The sequence below is a fragment of the Brachycentrus maculatus genome, unplaced genomic scaffold (assembly GCF_059751285.1).
Source record: "Brachycentrus maculatus isolate JH-2025_06_01 unplaced genomic scaffold, ASM5975128v1 h1tg000584l, whole genome shotgun sequence".
NCBI classification, from domain to species: domain Eukaryota; kingdom Metazoa; phylum Arthropoda; class Insecta; order Trichoptera; family Brachycentridae; genus Brachycentrus; species Brachycentrus maculatus.
In genome coordinates, this window is record NW_028281324.1 from 112,947 (window position 1) to 135,343 (window position 22,397).

Below are 22,397 nucleotides of genomic sequence, written 5' to 3' on the forward strand. Positions count from 1 at the left end.
AAACATAACATATTTATCATTCTTCTTCTTCTGTCCGTCTCCCGCACCCTATGGTGCGCAGGGCACTGCATCAAATCGATGCAACGCTTACTTGATTAATAATCTCACGAAAGCAAGGTATAAAGAAGTCAGGGTATTTCCAGGGCTTATGACCTGTCATAGGCTTGTTAAGTAATCACTATACACACGTACAACGTTCATCATTCTACCTATGATTAATAACCACACTACTCAAATTTTTGCAACTCCTTCATATACATATTACATTAATCTCATGACGCTCTGAATATGAGTTTACAATAGCCATCTATATTGGATTTAGAAAGCTTTCATTAAGCAGATGCCCTTTTTTGAATGTATGCAAGATCCGTACACTGGGATTATATCTACATACTGGAAAACGCCTGATAACACTTTTTTTTTTAAATTATACAGCTTTTAATTTGCCCAGTTTTGTAAACAAGTATTTGGACATACCTACAAAGTTGTGGCTAAAAAAAACTGCACAAATCGACTTGGAAAACAACCTTTCAAAGTGATTCATGTTTTTAAAGAATGCACATTTTTTGTTATTGACACTCGGTATTTAAACTAGATCTAAAACTTCCATTATAAATAACGTCAAAAGATTGATACAGTTGCGCAAATAGTCTTCATATATCGGTTTACAAACATCACTTAAATTATCGCACACATTTTGTAGATAATATGTATATATTTTAACACTGTTGCTAAGCACAACCTTGGCCATCAATATACTTAATTGTAGGTTTATACATATGTAGTAGTTTCAATAATAATGTCATATATATTCAAATGTAATCTGGAGGCGTGGCGTTGCTATGAGAAAAGCTTGTTATTCGTTCCACTAGCTATATGTATATATTTTTTTGTAAATTAAAAGCATGCTAAACTTTGTGGTATGGTATTTTTTTATTGATGGGAATCGCATTAACTATTTATCTTGCTTATTATGTGCAACTAACTTTACTGACTTCGAGTCCACTTTTGAAAATATTCCCAATGTGATTCATTTGTCGTCTTTCTCTCTTTCAAAAATTTTATTTTTATACAAAAGTCAAACCGTAATAATTTAATTTTAATTTTAATCATTTTAATGAAATACTTTTATTTTAATTTTAATGACCTGTTGGAATAATTTTTGCGAAACCGGTAGTCACGAATAAGTGTTTAAAAATGTGGTATTACACAAAGTAAACAATGGATGGTAAGGAGAGTGTTTTCTTACCATACCACAATTTTTTTTTTTTTTTAATGTACAAAAAATTTATGTAAAATCTGTTTAAAAACATATTTTTAATACTCGTCACAGGACACATACAAATACCTGATTTTCAATCTAATGAATAAGTATTTACATTTTTATTTATTTAGAAGATGTACGGAATGTGAGAGATCAAATGTCACCTGTTTTTCGTAAGTTTATGAACTCAGTTGAATATTTATTACTAAAATCCCAATACTACGGGTTTACAACCTGTTTTAAAATACCAAAATTGTTTAAAATAAAAGATCAGCATTGATTTTACAAAAGCTTTTTATTCATTCTTTCTTTCACATTCTTTCTTCATTCATTATTTGTATCACCCTACTCTTTGTATCTTATTCTAGAAATTTCATGCCTTGTAAATGCCCAGACTTCCATATTCTTTTTCATGTATGCTGAATTATCAAAAAAAATGTAACAAAATAACTGCTAATTGGAACTAATACAGATTTGTGAACAAATGTTGTAAAAAAGTAAAGTGTATTTGTAATACGAATATTGTCGAGGAATAAGCTTACTTCTGTGAAGAAAAAGAAAAAAATTCAAATAACTTTCATTGAGCAAGTTCGCGTGTGACAGAACTTAAAAGAGAAAGCTCGAAGATTTATTTCTAGAAAAATGTCCTCCTTCAAATTCCGCTCGGTGAATTTATTTATAGAAACCGGTTTTGTCGTGGTTTTGGTTTATAATTAGAAGATGAAATTTCTTCATCCCGTTGTGTGTTTTCTTAGTGTTCACATGCGAGTAAAATAATATATCCGTTATGTCTCCATGTATACACATGTATTTTTGTTTTAAAAAATATGTTTTTAATGTTTCACATTTGTGGGTAAAATAAATTCCTTTTCTTTGGCATCCATGTAAGTTGTCTAAGCTAAAAGTTGATATATTAACAAATTATACTATTTTGAGTTTGTCCAAATCTTTCTTCACAAATGTGGATTTGTTCACTAAAGAGTTATTTAAATATATTGACATCTCAATAAAAATGAAGAAGAATATGGAAGTCTGAGTATTTACAGGAAATACAATATTTCATAGAGTGGTTTTAGTGGTCGTTTTATATAATTGAAAACCACAATATTCAAATTTCGGAACTTGTATGTATATATCTTCTAATAGACACCATTCACTTGTGAATTTTCGTCACCATCAATGGTTAAGTTTATTAGGTTTTTTCTTTAGACGAGACCTCAATAAATTGTAAGTTAGACTCCGAATCATTTCACATACTAGAAAACGCCCTAAAACATGATTTTATGCGTCATCATTTAATGTTTTCAGGCGACTCCAAGAATGTAAAATGATTTCATACATTGCAAATACAAAATAAATTCAAGGAACATTTATATCCAATTGTTCTCGGTGTTTGTGGTATATATTATATATATATATATATATATATATATATATATATATATATATATATATATATATATATATATATATATATATATATATATATATATATAATATATGTATATATATATATATATATATATATATATATATATATATATATATATTTATATACATATATATATATATACCAGACCCCGGTCGGATAATATGGATCACGACTTAGATTTAAAAAAAAAATACCTTAGTTTTTACACCCGAATAAATGCATAGTTCCAAGTATAGAGGTACTGCCACAGCAAAAAAGGAACAAGTTTATTTGATAGCAAAAAATAAGCACAACCCTTTACGTCCGAAAAAAAAAATGTTCTTTTTTTAAATCGAACTGATATTAACAAGTTATTGATTGTGTCTAAGTTTTAGTTCATGAATTATTGATTTACTAAGGAGTTAATTATATCAAGATTATTTTACACTGAAAATATTTTTAAAATAAATTGTTTTGAAAATAAGTTTAACTAAAATTGAACATAATATTTTCAGGTGACTCCTAGTATGTATGTTAAAATTTCAGATTAATCCAAAATTCATTTTGTGGTGGTTTCTTCTTATTTAACTTAATAATTTCTGACCATGTCGCTAAAGAATTGCATATGAAAGATGTTTTCAATTAAAGCATAATAATAACTCTGGAAATTTTAGTAGAGTGTATGTAAATCATGGTTTGAATTGTGAATATTACACAGTGTATAAAGTGATCATCAACCAATGATAGATGTTAGCCTTGTTAATACCTACACAGATTCCCTTCAGAATATATATATATATATATTCCACTTCCGTTACTCTACCCATAGTACTCGAATTATGAAGCAGACATACAGTCAAGCCCCATTGAACATTTCAACGTTTTCTCGTGTCCTCCGCAGGTTTTCCCACGAACTCCACAGCACTCAGTAACAGGTTTTTGCAAGTCCTGACCTGCAGACATCCTATAATTCAATTTATTTGCTCCTTCTTGCGGACGTGTCGGAATGAAAGATTCCAGTTAACACGTTAAACCCCGTTACACAAATATGTTCTTAATCTCATTAATTGATTCGGCAGTCACTTTGTGGTAAAACAGTAGATGTTCTTAACCTTTAAGTGTAGATTTATACAATATTTATTGTAAAAATATCGTTAAGGGGGCCAGACGTGTCTCCGCGCACTTATTTTTTATTACATATTTTAGATTTTTTTAAATGAATATGTACTGAAAAAATATTTTAATAATTTTTAACGCCTTACCTTGCAATATTTTTTTTTAAACCACATATTTATTTCAAAGGAACACTTATTTTTTATTACAAAAACAATGTTTTGAAAAAAATTCAATCATTAAAAATAAATGTTCCATGGGTTTAAAGACAATTAAGTTGCGATTTATTTATATTGGGCCTTAAAATAACTAAGATTAAAAAAATATCTCTTAAAATCAATCGTCAAATTTTAGACAAAGTTTCATTACGGTATTTTTACATTTAATATGTCTTTTGTAAGTTACTTTAGAAGTCCTTCTATTAAAAAAAGCTTATCAAGTTATTTTTGGAATTAAATATTAAGTGAGATTTTTTTTATTTATTGATGTTATCTTAAACACATTGAAAAAAAGGGAATCTGTGTAGGTATTAACAAGGCTAACATCTATCATTGGTTGATGATCACTTTATACACTGTGTAATATTCACAATTCAAACCATGATTTACATACACTCTACTAAAATTTCCAGAGTTATTATTATGCTTTAATTGAAAACATCTTTCATATGCAATTCTTTAGCGACATGGTCAGAAATTATTAAGTTAAATAAGAAGAAACCACCACAAAATGAATTGTGGATTAATCTGAATTTTTTACATACTGGAGTCACCTGAAAATATTATATTCAATTTTAGTTAAACTTATTTTCAAAACAATTTATTTTAAAAATATTTTCAGTGTAAAATAATCTTGATATAAATAACTCCTTAGTAAATCAATAATTCATGAACTAAAACTTAGACACAATCAATAACTTGTTAATATCAGTTCGATTTAAAAAAAGAACATTTTTTTTCGGGCGTAAAGGGTTGTGCTTATTTTTTGCTTTCAAATAAACTTGTTCCTTTTTTGCTGTGGCAGTACCTCTATACTTGGAACTATGCATTTATTCGGGTGTAAAAACTAAGGTATTTTTTAAAAAATCTAAGTCGTGATCCATATTATCCGACCGGGGTCTGAAGTAGCAACGCGCATCTCTATCGAACAGATCGAACCACTCTTTACAAGTACTATTTGGTTACATGAAAATACACATAACGAAATTTTCAGGGGTTAAAATCATAGATTCCCGAACTTATTTGACTCGACGTCTATTTTCATGGCCCACCCATGGAAAACTCTCTATTCTATATAATACATCTCTATTCTATATAATAGTAAATATTTAGCATATCTATGCGTATTTTTATTTTTTGACCAATACAAGCTCCATCTGCGATCTAATAACAAACATTGACTAGTACACCAAAATTATAAATGAAAGCAAGGATTCTCATTTTTCTATAATAAAAAAACGTTAATCACGAAATATTTCATACTTTCGAAACGTTATCCCTGATGTATGAAAATACCCTATTATTCAATTCATTAAATATGAAACTTTAATATACAGTTCAATTAATATGTGACATTCAAATTGACCTTAGTGTGCCCTCGGGATTCCCGCGGAGACTTTTTTGTGCCTCAAGTTACAGAATTTAACCGACACTTTTTATTATCGGTTAAATAAAATATGATTATATTAATGGTGTTGTAAGATACATTACTATTAAGTAGTATTACAAACGAGTACATATGTCTCTACATAAAAAGGTTTATGACACCTGTCTTATCTGATTCGCTATCAATAAGACAAGTCAGAATTATAATATGATACAAATAGAGCCTAGAAGTTATTAATAAATAAATATACAATAGGGCATTTGTGAACTTCGTTTAAGTTCAAGGTATAGGCGATGCGATATGCGTCAATTTATTATTAACGTACCATACGTACACACATATAAATTAACCATTTCAATCCGTCATTTCAAATGTCAATTGAAAATTTAGGATCTCAATTATTTAAGTACTAAAATACCGTCAGATCAAAAATGCTTTATACTTTATACTTAATTGAAACAATGGGGTGTGTCCAAAACTTCGTTCACAAATGATGAATTTTCTGAACTCGGGAGTTATTTATATCAAGATTTTATGAATTCTAGATATTTAAAAAACATCGCCTATCGATATTTCATCGAATATGTTATAGATGTAACAATTGAATACAATCATGACAATCATTGTAAAAATGATAATTGTTACTGTGTATAAAATGATCAATTAAACCATCTTACGACAAGTCAATGTAACCACCCAGAGATCTACATTTTTATATTTATGATATTCTTCATCTTCGTTTGAGAAATACATAAAATATTTTTATTCACAACAAAACCACACTTTTATTTTATTTGATCAGACTGATATTATTCACCAGTTTGATGATTTCGGTAACGACGAAACCCGGCCACTGGTCAAGTAAAATAATAGCGGAAAAATGTCTATACATTTAGTTTTTTTTATTATACCTATGTACATATAAAATGCAATTTCAACAAGAATATTCAGTAAAAAACATGAATAAAAACAAATCAACTAACTTTGCATCAAATCGCTTCTCTAGAGGGGTAGGCAGAGAAAATAGAACGCCACATCAATTTATCTTTACGAACAATCTTTGCCTCTTCCACATTCATGCATCTCCTCATACATATGGTACACGGTGATTATTCTGACTCCTGACCACTTTAGTATTTCAAGTTTAAAAAGAATGTAAATATAATATATCGCTCACTCCTTTCAACAACGTCATATATCAAAAATCGTAAATTTTCAGTTATGCATCTTTTTTGAATGCCCTGAAAATGTACTATATTCCAGCAAAAGCGGCATATTTTTAACTTAATATTTACCCACTACAGGGCAGAAAGTGTTGTTTTTGCATTTTGAAGAAAAGGTATTGTTTAATTATTTTTTTAAATATACTAAATATTTTTCAAGTGGAGAAAAAACGTTCAGGTTTTACTTAAGAAGATCTGTTGCACAATAAAAAGTCCAATAAGTGGCTTGATATTTATTTTTAATACATTGTATTATATTTTTAAACTTTTAAAACGATCCCCTGAAAAATCAAGTTTTTTTTATATATGACGTTGTTGGAAGGAGTGAGCGATATGTCATATGATTAACTTTTGTTCTTATAGTTATACATAGCTAAAAGTAGAATTTATGTGTGTATAAAATACCTAGTATTTAATTTGTGCTTTTATTTATAATCATAATATTGTTGACTCTCATTTATCGCTTACGCAAGGCAATATAACATTTGTATAAAGATAAACATTTTTTGACAATGACCTATTTTTTATAGGTTAATTAATTGTTTAGTAGGTTTTTAGTACTTGGGTTCTGTAAGTTGATTATAAAACTGGCTTTCTGAAGGTAATGTTGTTGGCGGATATATAATAAATACATATGTATATGTCAATTAATTAAATTGAAACACCAATCGACATTTTTTATAAGCAAAAAAAAACCATCTTTATCATGTTTTTCCGTATGGGTACAAAATCATGTATCTCTTTAATACTATCAAAAGTAGGTACCCGATTTAACTTTGACGCTTTTCTTCATATAATTTTCAAATGTAAAAATTTCATATAGTTACAAAAATACAATTACAATTTAATTCTATTATTAGATATTTTTTCACTTTTGAAATATCTTATATTTACGCTTGCCTCTACAAAAACGTGACTATATGCTTGGGAAGGAGCTTAAACTCGATGTTTATTGTTAAAACTTAATCAATGATAAAACAGTTTTCTTCTTTTTATTTTTATAATATTTGGTTCCCTTACATTTAAAGCTCTGTTCGAATCGTTTGGTGTTGCATTTTGTTGTTGTATTTTTTTTTTTTAGAATTTCAAAGACGAAGTTTTTAGATTAAAATACTTATCACCCCTTAATAGTTACTGAAAATTGCTGTTTTTTTATAAATTGAAAAACAGCAATCGTTCTAAATAATTTTTTTTTTTTGAAAATGGTTTCGGCATTAGGATTTTTTTACTAATAATTTTTTTGGACATTTTTTCTATACTTAATGACTTGAATGACTTATTATACATTTTTCTTATGGCAAATTTCTCTATTACTCTTGATTGTAATAGAAAAAATATATATTGTATATATTATTTATTTGTACACTATTAATATAAGAATGTATTTTATTGTATTTCACGAACATTTCGATTTCCTAATTGTGAAACGTGGTAAAATGTGAATTCACGACCCAATTTTGTTACTGTTTTTGAAAAGTAACCATTGTTTGGACACAAATCTCATTTTAACCTTGATTGTAGTATGGAGTTAAAAGTAGAATAACATAGATATTTTTTTCTGTTTGTCGTGATCTTTTTTCGTTCACACGATTTTATTGTAACTACTCCAATAGTTAGATTAGTAAGTTAGTAAGTTAGAGTAAGTTAAATAAGTATGTTTTTATAAGCAGAAACCTTCATGAAATGTATTAAAGCTTCTTTGTCAATTATTTTACATACTACGCCTGAAAATATAAAACTTAATATTTATTTACCAAATTTTTAAATAAAAAAAAATTCATACCTTAAAATTAAAAACAAAAAACTTTAAAGTTACTGTTTTTGAAAAGTAACCATTGTTTGGACACAAATCTCATTTTAACCTTGATTGTAGTATGGAGTTAAAAGTAGAATAACATAGATATTTTTTTCTGTTTGTCGTGATCTTTTTTCGTTCACACGATTTTATTGTAACTACTCCAATAGTTAGATTAGTAAGTTAGTAAGTTAGAGTAAGTTAAATAAGTATGTTTTTATAAGCAGAAACCCTCATGAAATGTATTAAAGCTTCTTTGTCAATTATTTTACATACTACGCCTGAAAATATAATACTTAATATTTATCTACCAAATTTTTAAATAAAAAAAAATTCATACCTTAAAATTAAAAACAAAAAACTTTAAAGTTTTATAAAATTTTGAGTTTGTCCAAATACTTAAATAAATATGAATTGGTGAATGTTCCACGTTTCTAAAGTGATCACTTAATCACGTAATCCCGTAAATGCCCAGACCTCCATATTCTTGTTCATCTTTGTTGAGAATAAAATGTCGAAAAATAATATGATCCATATAGTTGTTGTTTTCTTGCATATTAAAAAAACTACATGTCATCCGCGAACACGCAAAACCGTCAATCAGAAAATGTTAAGTTATCCGGAGCGCAGAGAAATGTATGGAGCCCGGTGTTGTAGTATTCCCATTAAAAGGCTGTCGACCTAGCAACAGGCGGCAGGCGGCAGGCACCGGGCGAGCCGATATTCCGTGGGGTAGGTCAGGGATACCGAATAAAAAGTGTACGGTTGGACAAAGGCTCTTTTGTTTGGCGGGCACTAGACTGAATTCTCAGGCCCAGACAGCCGATTGTACCCATGGCACAGGTACATGAGTATATCTCATATATGTATAGTAGTGTTAGCCTTATATTGTAATACACAGGTACATGAGTATATCTCATATATGTATAGTAGTGTTGGCCTTATATTGTAATACATGTCGCTCACTCCTTTCAAGAACGTCATAAATCAAAAATCGTCAATTTTCACTTGTGCATGTTTTCGGAATGCCCAGAAAATGTACTATATCCCAGCAAAAGATGCATATTTTAAACTTAATATTTACCCGCTACAGGGCAGAAAATGTTGTTTTTGCGTTTTGAAGAAAAGGTATTGTTTAATTATTTTTTTAAATAAACTATATATTTTTCAAATTGAGAAAAAATCTCCAGGTTTTACCTAAAAAGATCTGTTGTACAGTAAAAAGTTGCACAATAAGTGGCTTGATATTTATTTTTAGTACATTGTGTTATATTTTTAAACATTAAAAACTTTCTCCTGAAAAATCATGTTTTTTGATTTATGACGTACTTGAAAGGAGTGAGCGATATATGTATAGTAGTGTTGGCCTTATATTATAATACAAGTAATCTACACACTCGTGTATCGTGGTGAAATCCGGTCATTTAGAAAATCCGCATGGGTAAATCTGTATCACCGAGGTTTTTCTGTCACGAAACCTTACTTTTCCTTCAATATTTTTTGCTCTGTATTTGTATTGACCAATGGGCTGGAGATCGGATCAACCGTTCAACTGAACAACGTCTCGATGTATCTACGTTCGTTAAGGATATTTATTGGAAATTGAAATTCGAGAGGCCTGTCTGAACGGATAATATGATATGCACTATTTACTTCATTAACAATGTTTCTAGTTTTATTTTTGTCTAAATATTATATTTTTATTTATTAATTGGCATAGGAAAGCACATCAACTAAAGTTGGGGCCATTTACCAACTTGTCGAATATATATACATATATATATATATATATATATATATATATATATATATATATATATATATATATATATATATATATATATATATATATATATATATATATATATATATATATATATATATATATATATATATATATATATATATATATATATATATATACATATTTATATATATATATGTATATTTATATATATATATACATATATATATATATATATATATATATATATATATATATATATATATATATATATATATATATATATATATATATATATATATATATATATATATATATATATATATAATATATATATATATATATATATATATATATATATATTTATTTCACAATCATGTGTGCGTATGTATTCTTATATAATATGTTGTGAGGAACGGTATAATAAATTTATGAGCGAATGTAGTAACATAATTTAATTACTTGTCAAAAAATTATTATGATACATTAAAAAAGGAATATTTTTTATTATTAATTTTTTTAATAGTGGTATTATTGTATTATAATTATAAATATTTTATATCTGGATGTTTCTAGCGTGTTTCATTCATAGTGTTTGTATTTTATGATATCCCAAAATATTTTCTTATAATTTGCAAATGGATCGTTTATATGTCGTTGGTCTCTAACAACCTTCGTGTTGCTGACGCGCGTCATCAAGTTATCATACTCGCGTGTCACGTGTCACATAACTCGCCATTCAATCAACATTACAATAACAAACAATTCGTTTTCCGAAGCAAAGGGGAGTTTACCAGTTTACCGGTCAACACTAATGTGCTAATTAATAATGATTATAGCGATGAGTCCTCCGTACATGCGAAATATTTCTAAACAGTGGATAAGAACAGGAAAATAAACGAATAAATTCTTGCGTGTATAGTATGTCAATATTTATAAATTATGTTTATGAAATGTAACCATTTTTTTCAAAACCTAGTTGGATTATCGATGGCTAGTGTAATTTTTAGTGTAAACAAATATATATATATATATATATATATATATATATATATATATATATATATATATATATATATATATATATATATATATATATATATAAATATATATATATATATATATATAAAAATATATATATATATATATATATATATATATATATATACATATATATACTTTCAGTTTTACTTTTCACCTGTAGATGAAAACATGTTAGTTGTCTAAACTAGTCGTGTTTAAAAAAATGAAACTCATTGTGTGGGTAATACAAGTATACAAGTTATAATACAAGTTTTTTATTTAAAAAAAATATGATGATTAGAGTAATCAACGTTTTTTTAGGAAATGTATATATATATATATATATATATATATATATATATATATATATATATATATATATATATATATATATATATATACATATATATACATATATATATATATATATATATATATATATATATATATATATATATATATATATATATATATATATATATATATATATATATATATATATATATATAATAAATGAAATGGAATAAAATATAATAATCCTTATTTTTAAAATAATTCTCTAATTCGAAAACGTTGTACATAACATTTTCCATTAAATTTAGTTACTTAATAATTTTTTTGTTAGTACCTTAATAAGTTTCTGGTAAGTTCCGGGACTATTAACTTTAAAAATAAAATTAAGAACCTTATTATTTTGGTAGTTTGGCAGTTGAAATAAATGTTATTTTATGTTGATCATTCTCCGTTTTAATTTGTTTCGGCGTTTTTTTACGGGATGAGGGTATATCTTTTTGGTCCTTATTACTTTTTTAATTATTGAATCAGATTATAAATTCTAAAACTATAAAATGATTAAATGATATCTTTGGCACGTGTTTATAGTCGATTGTACAAAAAAACTACCATTATTTACGCGCTTCAAATTAACACAAAATTTAAAGTCAAATCTTTAAGGTGACCTTTTTATTATAAGCCTAATTTTACCCTTTTAAAATTGTGGTGAGTGGACTTGTAACATTTTCGAAATACACAATTCAAATACGTTTCATTAATTGATTCGGCAGTCACTTTGTGGTAAAATCTATCCATTTTTAATAAATGCTTTACTTAGTAAATATCTCTTTCTAATGTGACACTTGTAACAAGAAATAGTGGTATTTACTAAGTAAAACATTCATCAAATACATTTCTTAATGATATTCTGAATTTGTATCATATGCCGCTAGACTAAGTGAAAATGGAAACGATAAAAGTGATATTATCATTCAAGGACAGGAAGTTATGAAGGAAATTTTAATCAGACATGAGTTATATATGCGATACATATGCTTTTTTTTAATATGCGTTATTTGCACGTGATACATTTTAATAGCAAAATATTTATATAGACAACGATAAAATTGTTGTGTTGATTTATTGCGGTGCTCTGTCATCATGGATGCAAATAGGGATGGAATATAATAGTAGAGAATATGATGATACAGGGGGAGGATAAAGATAAAACAGGTGTCTCAATTTGAGATGAAACATCTCTCTCTTATACGTAAAAGAAGTTAAAGACCTGTTGGTTGGTGTAAGTGATAGAATAATGAATGTATAATGAAAAGTATCATTTATTGATTCGGCATTAACTTTGTGGAGTAACATGTGGCATACTTTAAAAAAAATTAAACACTTGTATAATACCACTCAATACTCAGTTTTACTTTTCACCAGTAGATGAAAACATCTGTTAGTTTTTTAAACTAGTCGTGTTTAATGAAATGAAACTCATTGTGTGGTTGAATACAAGTTTTTAATTAAAAAAATAAATTATATTGAATAGAGTGATCAATGTTTTTTTAGTGAATATATATATATATATATATATATATATATATATATATATATATATATATATATATATATATATATATATATATATATATATATAAGTATATATATATTTAAATTAGTCATATTCCAAATCCATTGAATTGCTTCTAATATGTGAAAGGGACGAAATTAATTACATTTATTTTAAAACAGAAAAAACAGGTGGAAAATAGCATAAAATTAAGAAATACGTAAAATATATAAAATAAGAAACAGTAAAAGAAATAAAATGATAAAACTTAAGTAAGGTAATCAAAGTAATAGTAGGTACGCAAGCATCTGTTGATATGAATTTATAAAATCATTAATACACCGGACCTTTCATCGAATAAATGTCAATGACCTCCTAGTATATTTTGAATACCTATTTAAAGCATTTACTTTGTGGATCATTGTAATATTATATATAAATTAGAGAAATAAAAAGACCTAACTATAAGTTATGAAACAAACCCTGTAGAGAGGGCAACAGGTTGTTACCGAAACCAGTTGGATTTTTAAAAAAAAGTTAGTAGATAAAAAACTAAGTCTCTTTATTTCTCCAAATAATATAAACCTCCTAGTAAGCCGTAAAAAGGTTAATCGAATAAGATAATTTATGAATTAATCAATCATCTCATAAATAATGTAACTTGTCTTCTGAAAACGTTTTAGCTAATAAATTATTGATTATCGGTGTCGGGTTGTGGTCCAATGGTTAGTGTCGCGGTCTCTTGAGTCAGAGTTTCTCTATTCGAACCCACTCTACCACAATTTGATACCTATTTCTAATAATGAGCCGCTTAGGCTCACAGAAATAGTATAAAATTAAAGTATTTTTTTAAATAATAAAAGCACAAATTATTTTTTGATATCTCAACATATGTAGATGCTGAAGAATATGGAAGCCTGGGCATTTACACACTAATAATGTGATAAATAAACCCTTAAATTGGTGATAATCCAGATTTGTGAACAAGTGTTTGGACATACTCAAAGTGTTGTTAAAAACACAAATATTTATTTTAAATACAAAAATAAATAAATAAATCAACATTTGGGTGCATCCAAAAATACTTCACAAATCTAGGTTTTCTCTACTTTGGAGTTGTTTTAAATTTATTGTTATAAAAGTGTCTTTTTTTTTAAATAAAAATATTTCCTACGCACTAGCACTTTTTGTAATATAAATAATAATAAAACAATACATTCATTTGCGTATCATATAGTATAATGTACAATTTACATACGTTAGTAGTATAAATAAGTACTTTGTTTTAGGAATTCACTGTAGACATGTACGTACATAAATGTTTACAAAAAAATATTGTACATCTCGACTGTTCCTGGTTGATGTTTGCCATTTGTCGTATTATTTGCATAAATACTTACGTATTTTAATCCTTGGAAAGATGCGATAGTACCCGCGTACATAATTATTGAGCGATAATAATTCCGATTTCCCGTATTTCCGTAGCAAAAATAACAACAATAGAAAAGTTTCGATACACTGCCATCTGTGGAGAAAACGAAATATTATTCATACATGATTGTAATTTACATTCTGGTTCTTTTCAAAGAAACTCGTCCATAATCACATAATCAACTTGTAGTACAATTGTCTTTTAAACTTTGGTCTAATTTCTACTTTACCGTTATTTTATTATTTTTATACGTAAACAATGTTTTAATTATATTAAAATAAACGCAAAGGACATACATTTTTTTGTGCAAACACATTTATGTTTATTATTTACGTGAGATTTTTTTTTATGGATATTATGTTAAGCCTCCTCAGCGGTATTTTTTTTATACGCAAAGATGATGCCAAAAAAAAACATTTTCATTAAAAAAAAGTTTTATCATCGTATTCAGATAGTTTATATGGACATGTTTATTTAATAAATAAATAAAACTGAAATCATAATCTTTCTCTTTCCTCATTTTTTTCTGAAAGGAAATTAAATTCTGTTTTGTAGACAAACTGCTGATAAATATACGTATATAAAAATATATATCATTTATTGACATCTCATTAAAGATGAAGAAGAATATGGAAGTCTGGGCATTGGTTCATATGTATAGAGCTTCCAACAATTTGAGTAGTGTGGTTGTCAATAATGGGTAGAATTGGTGAATGTTACACGTGTGTAAAGTAATCACTTAAACCAGCCTATTACGGTCGTCAGCCCCGTAAATGCCCAGACTGCCATATTCTTCTTCATCTTTGATGATATGTCAAAAAATAATATGAAAAATAACTCCTATAATTGGAGGTAATCCAGATTTGTGAACAAGTATTTGGACACACTCAAAATGTTGTATATATAAATATATATGTGTATATATGTATAAATATATATAAATATAAATATATATATATGTATAAATATATATATATATATATATATATATATATATATATATATATATATATATATATATATATATATATATATATATATATATATATATATATATATATATATATATATATATATATATATATATATATATATATATATATATATATATATATATATATATATATATATATATATATATATATATATATATATATATATATATATATATATATATATATATATATATATATATATATATATATATATATATATATATATATATATATATATATATATATATATATATATATATATATATATATATATATATATATATATATATATATATATATATATATATATATATATATATATATATATATATATATATATATATATATATATATATATATATATATATATATATATATATATATATATATATATATATATATATATATATATATATATATATATATATATATATATATATATATATATATATATATATATATAAACGATGCTCATTTAATTATTTTTTTCAGGGTGTTGAGCGTTAAGAGTGGATACTCCCCAGCATTGAGGCCAGGATTCGCTGCAGGTTCCTGATGGGTTGAGACGAGCTACATCTCATCTGTGGGAGAACCACCGGAGATTTGTGAGTGTTTTATTTATCTCCTCTATTATTTAGCAGCCCTGATGATTTTTCTGCTGTCTTCTCTCTCAATTCATGGCTTTTAACTGCTTGTAGTTCTGGGTCTTTTTTTGTCTACTTTTTTGTTGCATTTCACAATATAATATAACCACATGTACAAAAATATAAATTAATACCAAAAAGATGCCTCAAACGCATGGCCTCTGTGTGGGTAAACATTTTATTGTTGGTTTTAATAAGTACTGGGAAGAATACAATAGATTTAAAAAATGTCAATAGATTATAATTGCTAATATAAAAAAACAAATATTTCATTTTAAAAGAAAAAAAAACAAAAAATTAAACTTAAAAATATTAAAAATAATTCATAGTCTTACTATTAATCATTCATTGATGAATTAAACAGTTTGAGAGCTATAAAAAATTATCTCCTTCAAAAATAAATCCCCCAAAAACCCACTCTGCACGGTACAACTTTTTCATTAATTTCTTACTACACGAGAGGTTAAAAGGTGTCAATTAAATAATCCCCTAAAATGTCAAAATTTGCCATTTTTCATGGGCTTTTATAATACATACAAAAATTGGAACCTATTTTTATCCACAACGACAAAAATAATAATTTTTCGAACATTGTTACACATTTATTTTGTATTCGGATACGTGAATAAATTCCTTATACTCTATACCGAATCCGATCGTACTACGCATACAAAATATAATTTTACATGAGAAGGATTTAAATATATTTTAACCGGAATGTTTGTACTAAAATTAGCGCCAAAGAAAAATTAATTGATTCCATTTTTCATGTAAGTAAATTGCTTAATTATTTCTGATAGAAAATGTAGAAGGGATGATATGAGCTTACTAACTATACAACAACGTAGTTTACCGGAAAGTGGAAATCCATTACACATGTTTTAGCATTTTCCTTATCAGGGTTATTCTGATGTATTATCAGCAATATAACTGGACAGATTTCACCTGTTTGATTACGTGCGCGGTTTCTGACGTCTGTAAAACTCCAAATTCTTATCTAAACTGAGCAATATTTCGTTCACCGCGGAGATTCACGTGTTTTCTGTACATTTACTTTTAAGTATTGATAAATAAATGGCTCAACATTATCAAGCAGGCTTCTGGATGCGGTTCCAACTCTAATTCTTAGGATCAAATTGAATATTATGTAGTGTTTGTCGAGGTACAACGTAATGAATACACAAATATTTAAACAAGTATTGATTAGTCTCGAGGAAGAAACTGTTTGTTTTAAAACGGGTAGACTCAATGATTAGCTTAAAATGAGAAATTAAGTTACTTAAAACCAAAGCTTTAAAATACATTCGGTATCTCAAAATACCTAGATGAGGATCATTAAAGGCTGGGCTTATGACCTGCCCATAGGCTAGTTAAGTGATCACTTTACACACGTATAATATTCACCATTCTTGCAATGATTGACAACCACAATACACATTTTATTGAACGCCTGCATATACCGGGTGGCACGAAATTAATCATACTATCGGAAAATGCAATAATTTTTGCAAATGGCGTCGTACGTCAATCATATTTAAAATTTATAAACTATACATACAACTGCAGTATAAAAACAAGTTGATAACACGGAAAAAATGTGTATCAACACTGGCGGCAGTCACTTGAAGGATATCGTGTTTTCCACTTAACAGAAACCAACTAAAAATCAAATCCGTTACTCAAAATATTTTTTTTAAATTTCGTAAAAAAGTTATTTGTAAAAAAAATTTATGAATTTTGCGCTACCCTGAATTTGTTTATATACTGCATTGGTCTTGTTCACAAATCGTGCACTACTTTCAAGAACGTCATAAATCAAAAATCGTCAATTTTCAGTTGTGCATGTTTTCGGAATGCCCAGAAAATGTATTATATCCCAGCAAAAGAGGCATATTTTTAACTTAATATTTACCCGATGCAGGGCAGAAAATGTTGTTTTTACATTTTGAAGAAAAGGTATTGTTTAATTATTTTTTTAAATGTACTAAATATTTTTAAAATGGAGAAAAAACCTTCAGGTTTTACCTAAAAACATCTGATGAACAGTAAAAAGTTCAATAAGTCGCTTGATATTTATTTGTAATACAGTGTGTTATATTTTTAAACTTTAAAAACGTTCTCCTGTAAAATCAAGTTTTTTGATTTATGACGTTCTTGAAAGGAGTGAGCGAAATGTCAAATATGATTGATGGACAAGGCCATTTAGGGTGATTAATTTTGCGCCACCTGTATCATAAATCTCATGAATTCTTCAAATATAAGTGATAAAAATCATCAGGATAATTGTTGCTATTGTTTTGATTGGTGGGTACTCTAAAGTACACGAATTGCTAACGAATATCAATATTAATAATTTTCAAGATCTAAATTTAAAATTGCGAATCGTTCATTCCGTGGAACGAATTATAGCGTTAGTCGAAATATTACTCTACATCCAATAATCATAAATTTAATGTACTATCATAGCAGGAATGTGAATGAAGGAAAGGAATCTAATAATGTTTTCTTGGCGCCTTCATTATTCAAATCTAGAATGTATATTTTTAATATGAATATCAAATTAGTAGTACTTACGATAGACAAATAAATGGAAATAATAATGTGGTAGAATCAAAGGGGATGTTATTTTTAGAAACTGATTTCATTCGCTTGCCTATAGTCGATATCAGTAAGTAATAAAGAATCACTCAAAGAAAAACTAATCGCAACTTATATTGAGAGCTCTTCCTATCCAGACGTAATATTGGTTTCAAAAAAATATTTATTTTCGAATAACACTTTACATGAAAAAAACTACAATATAAGTATCCGGAAGGTTGGAAAAAATGTTTACAGAAAAATGTTTACAAGACAAAATATATTTATTTACACTTGGTCAAAGGGGTTTCATATTTTGTATGTTAAAAGCATTGTTAACTTCGTGGTATGGTATTAAAACACTCTTTTTATCATTCATCGTTCACTTTGTGTATTACCACTTTAAAAATACTACTTCGTGACTTCGTTTTAGTCAAAGTGAAAAGAATGATAAGGAGGATGTTAAAGGAATTTCAAATTGTATGTCTTGAAAAAGTGATATCAATAAATGGATAAAGGTGGTAGGAAACAAAATGGATAGTGTCGGCCATGTCATTCATATAATGACAACTTCATATAACAAATAAAGTTTTTTTAAACAAAGATACTGAAATGTGCTCTCAGCACAGAACATCTCAGTAACAGGACATTGTTTTAAATTTAAATTTAAAATATGTGCAGGAGGAAAAAACATTAATTAATATTAAGACTTATTAAAAGGTGTCCGCCTCCGTAGTGTAATGGTCAGCACGCTCGGCTACCGTTCTGGAGGACCCGGGTTCGATTCCCAGGGGGGGGGGTAAAAATAAATATGAGTGATTTTTTCACTGTAATATTTATTAAATATTACCCTGTACTGGTGTACCTGAAGCGGAGGGCTGATCACCTTTCCTTCATGTGTAAACGATCAAGATAACACTGCGTTTATATGACGCAGTGCCCTGTGCACCATTGGGGTGTGGATAAGGGTTTTATTCTTATTATTAAAAGGTAAATTCGGATCAATTTTGTTTTGACGTAGAAACCCAAATTGTGAACAATAATTTGAACCCACCCGAACATTTTGTTTTCTTTACCATTAAATAATAATTTTGTGAATCATACATTTATTATTTTAAATATTTTTAAAAGAGTGTTACAATTTTTGTTAATTATTCATATCTCAGACTTCCATAGTTATTCCTGCCGGCAAGGCACTGTGGATTGTAAACGTAGATTGCGATTTCTCTGTATGGAGTATATAAGCATCTTTCTCCGATACGCACTAATTCCCTTCAACATTACAATTCACACACGGTTGCATAATAGTTCTTCTTTCCTCTTCTTCTTCTCCGTTTTAGTCCTCATTACTGAGGGTTGTGACTCTTGTCGAAGCAATGACTCCTATCCAGTTATCCCTTGACTGCGCTGCACGTGGCGCTCCAACCACCGAGGTGCCTGCTGCGTTCTTAACTTGATCGGTCCATCGTGAGGGAATTTTCCTCTCCCTCTCTTCCCCTCCAGGCTACCAACCACAACTAGTCATTCCAGGCTATCCTCATAACCACACGCAACTTGTCCTAAGAACAGAAGAATCCATCGTGTACAGACACTGGCCAGAGTCATAAAAGTTAATAACAAAAATAAAAGTTAAGCATAATATTTTTTTATGAATACAACAACCTGTATTTTCGTCGAAGAAATTTGTCATACAACTTCCTACTTGTTCCCGATTTATGAGTTTTTCCGTTTTGCACACAAGTGTAGGTAAATTAGATGTACTTACATATTTTATCAGTGCATTGCAGAACTTCTTATCTGAGGTGCGACATGGAAATTTTCTAGTTATCATTACTACGTCAAGTTATCACTGCTTTTATTGGTATACTACATAAAAGTTATAATGTTACTTGAAAAAAAAATATCAAGGACATTATATATATATATATATATATATATATATATATATATATATATATATATATATATATATATATATATATATACATATATTTTCTTTTTATTTTGTTGTACATCAAAACCCCTTATCCACACTCCAATGCTGCATAGGGCACTGCATCATATAAACGCTGTGTTATCTTGATCGTTAACACAAGAAGGAAAGGTGTTCAGTCCTCCGCTTCAGGTACCAGTGCAGGGTAATATTAAATAAATATTAGAGTGAAAAAATCACTTATAGATCCCCCCTAGGAATCGAACCTAATCGGACCTCCAGAACGGTAGCCGAGCGTGCTGACCATTGCGCTACGGAGGCATACACATTGTTGTACATACTCCTACAATACTTTGATTGACTGATGACTTCAAGAAGCCGATGACAAATTGCTTCGTTAGCCGTTTATCGGGTCTTCCATGTTCTATTTTTCTTCTTATTTTTATTTATTAATTAGGAATTCGAATTTCATAAGCTAATATAAAAAAAATACCCGTTTATTTTTAGGTTAATATATGTTAAAATACTATAGCTTATATGATAGATATCAATAAATTTTCATCTGTTTACATCCTATCGTTGTTTGAGAAAAAACGAAGTGCTTCCGAAAATAATAAATGTTTTCTTTATTTGCCAAACATATTTCCAGTAGCAACGCTCCTAACTCCTTGTCAATATTTGATACAATAAAAAAGATAAAGAAAATCTGTGTGCACATTTCGCAAAAAGACCGCATAAATTTTTCGTATGTTGAAATTTCAGCTTTAAAAAGGGTTTTTTTAATATTTTTTTTGTTTTTCTTAAATATGCACTTAACTTTTATTTTGAATATAAAAGTCCACCTTGTTATATTTTATCAGCTGAGATACACCAGAAACGTTAATAAATGACCTCAAATACAACGTATACGTATTCGCGAAACACGTAAGGCTATTCATAAACGAATAGATAAGCACCGTGTAATTCTTTTATCTATACTGAAAACAGTGCAAAACTGAGAAAACCTCTTTCAGATATCACAGCATTCTGGTCCAGCAAGGGAAGTGCTGCGTAGTAATTTTTCTCCTTGCAAAATAATAATACTTTATCTAAAATTAGAGTTGAAATATCGCTATCTTGAACAAATAATATTTCTATGATTTCATCGCTAGGAATAAAAATACGTATTTTTTTTCATAAAAAAGCTGACGTTTTTAAATAAATAAAAAAAAGCCAGGGAAAATACACAGTGCTACATAGTAAAAAAGACTTAAGTTTAATTTCCTACAAAACTTTTTAAATAATATTATATTGAAAAGAAATGTGAATTATCGGAATTTTGTAATGTTACACTTTTTCCATAATAAGTCAATATACATAATACACCGAATATACGATAAAAATAAATTGGTTATAAATTCAGAAAAAATTAAATTAAATTAAGGGTGAGATAAAAGTGATTAAAAAAAAATTTGTGTGTACGAGATATTTTTAAAAGTTTTTAATTTTAATTTTTAAAAAAAATTCAAGATGTTTACTTTTGTTCAAGTGCCAGATATTAATGTTCTCGTCTCTTATGAATTGTGCATTATGTGGATCGAAGTGCGTAAATATTATTTTTGATTGAATATACGTTGAAAAACTAAATTACAGACAATTAGTAAACATTAAAATGTTAAAAGGCTGTGATAAATTGAATAAAATGTTGATTAGAACTTTGTGCGCCGAACAGCTTTTCCGCAGTGTTTTATGATATCATTGGGATTGTGGTTTGAAATTCGTCAAAATGTCTGGTGAAGTGAATTGATATTAT

At 27.6% G+C, this 22,397-nt stretch overlaps 1 protein-coding gene across 1 annotated transcript in view; it reads left to right on the top strand.

The window, feature by feature from the left end:
- lama (phospholipase B domain containing lamina ancestor) overlaps window positions 1-22,397 on the top strand; it is a 54,109-nt gene that overhangs the window by 8,303 nt on the left and 23,409 nt on the right. Inside the window, exon 2 of the mRNA XM_088273465.1 lies at window positions 15,944-16,056. The gene's annotated coding sequence lies outside the window, so the exon portion shown is untranslated. The remainder of the gene's footprint in view (window positions 1-15,943; window positions 16,057-22,397) is intronic.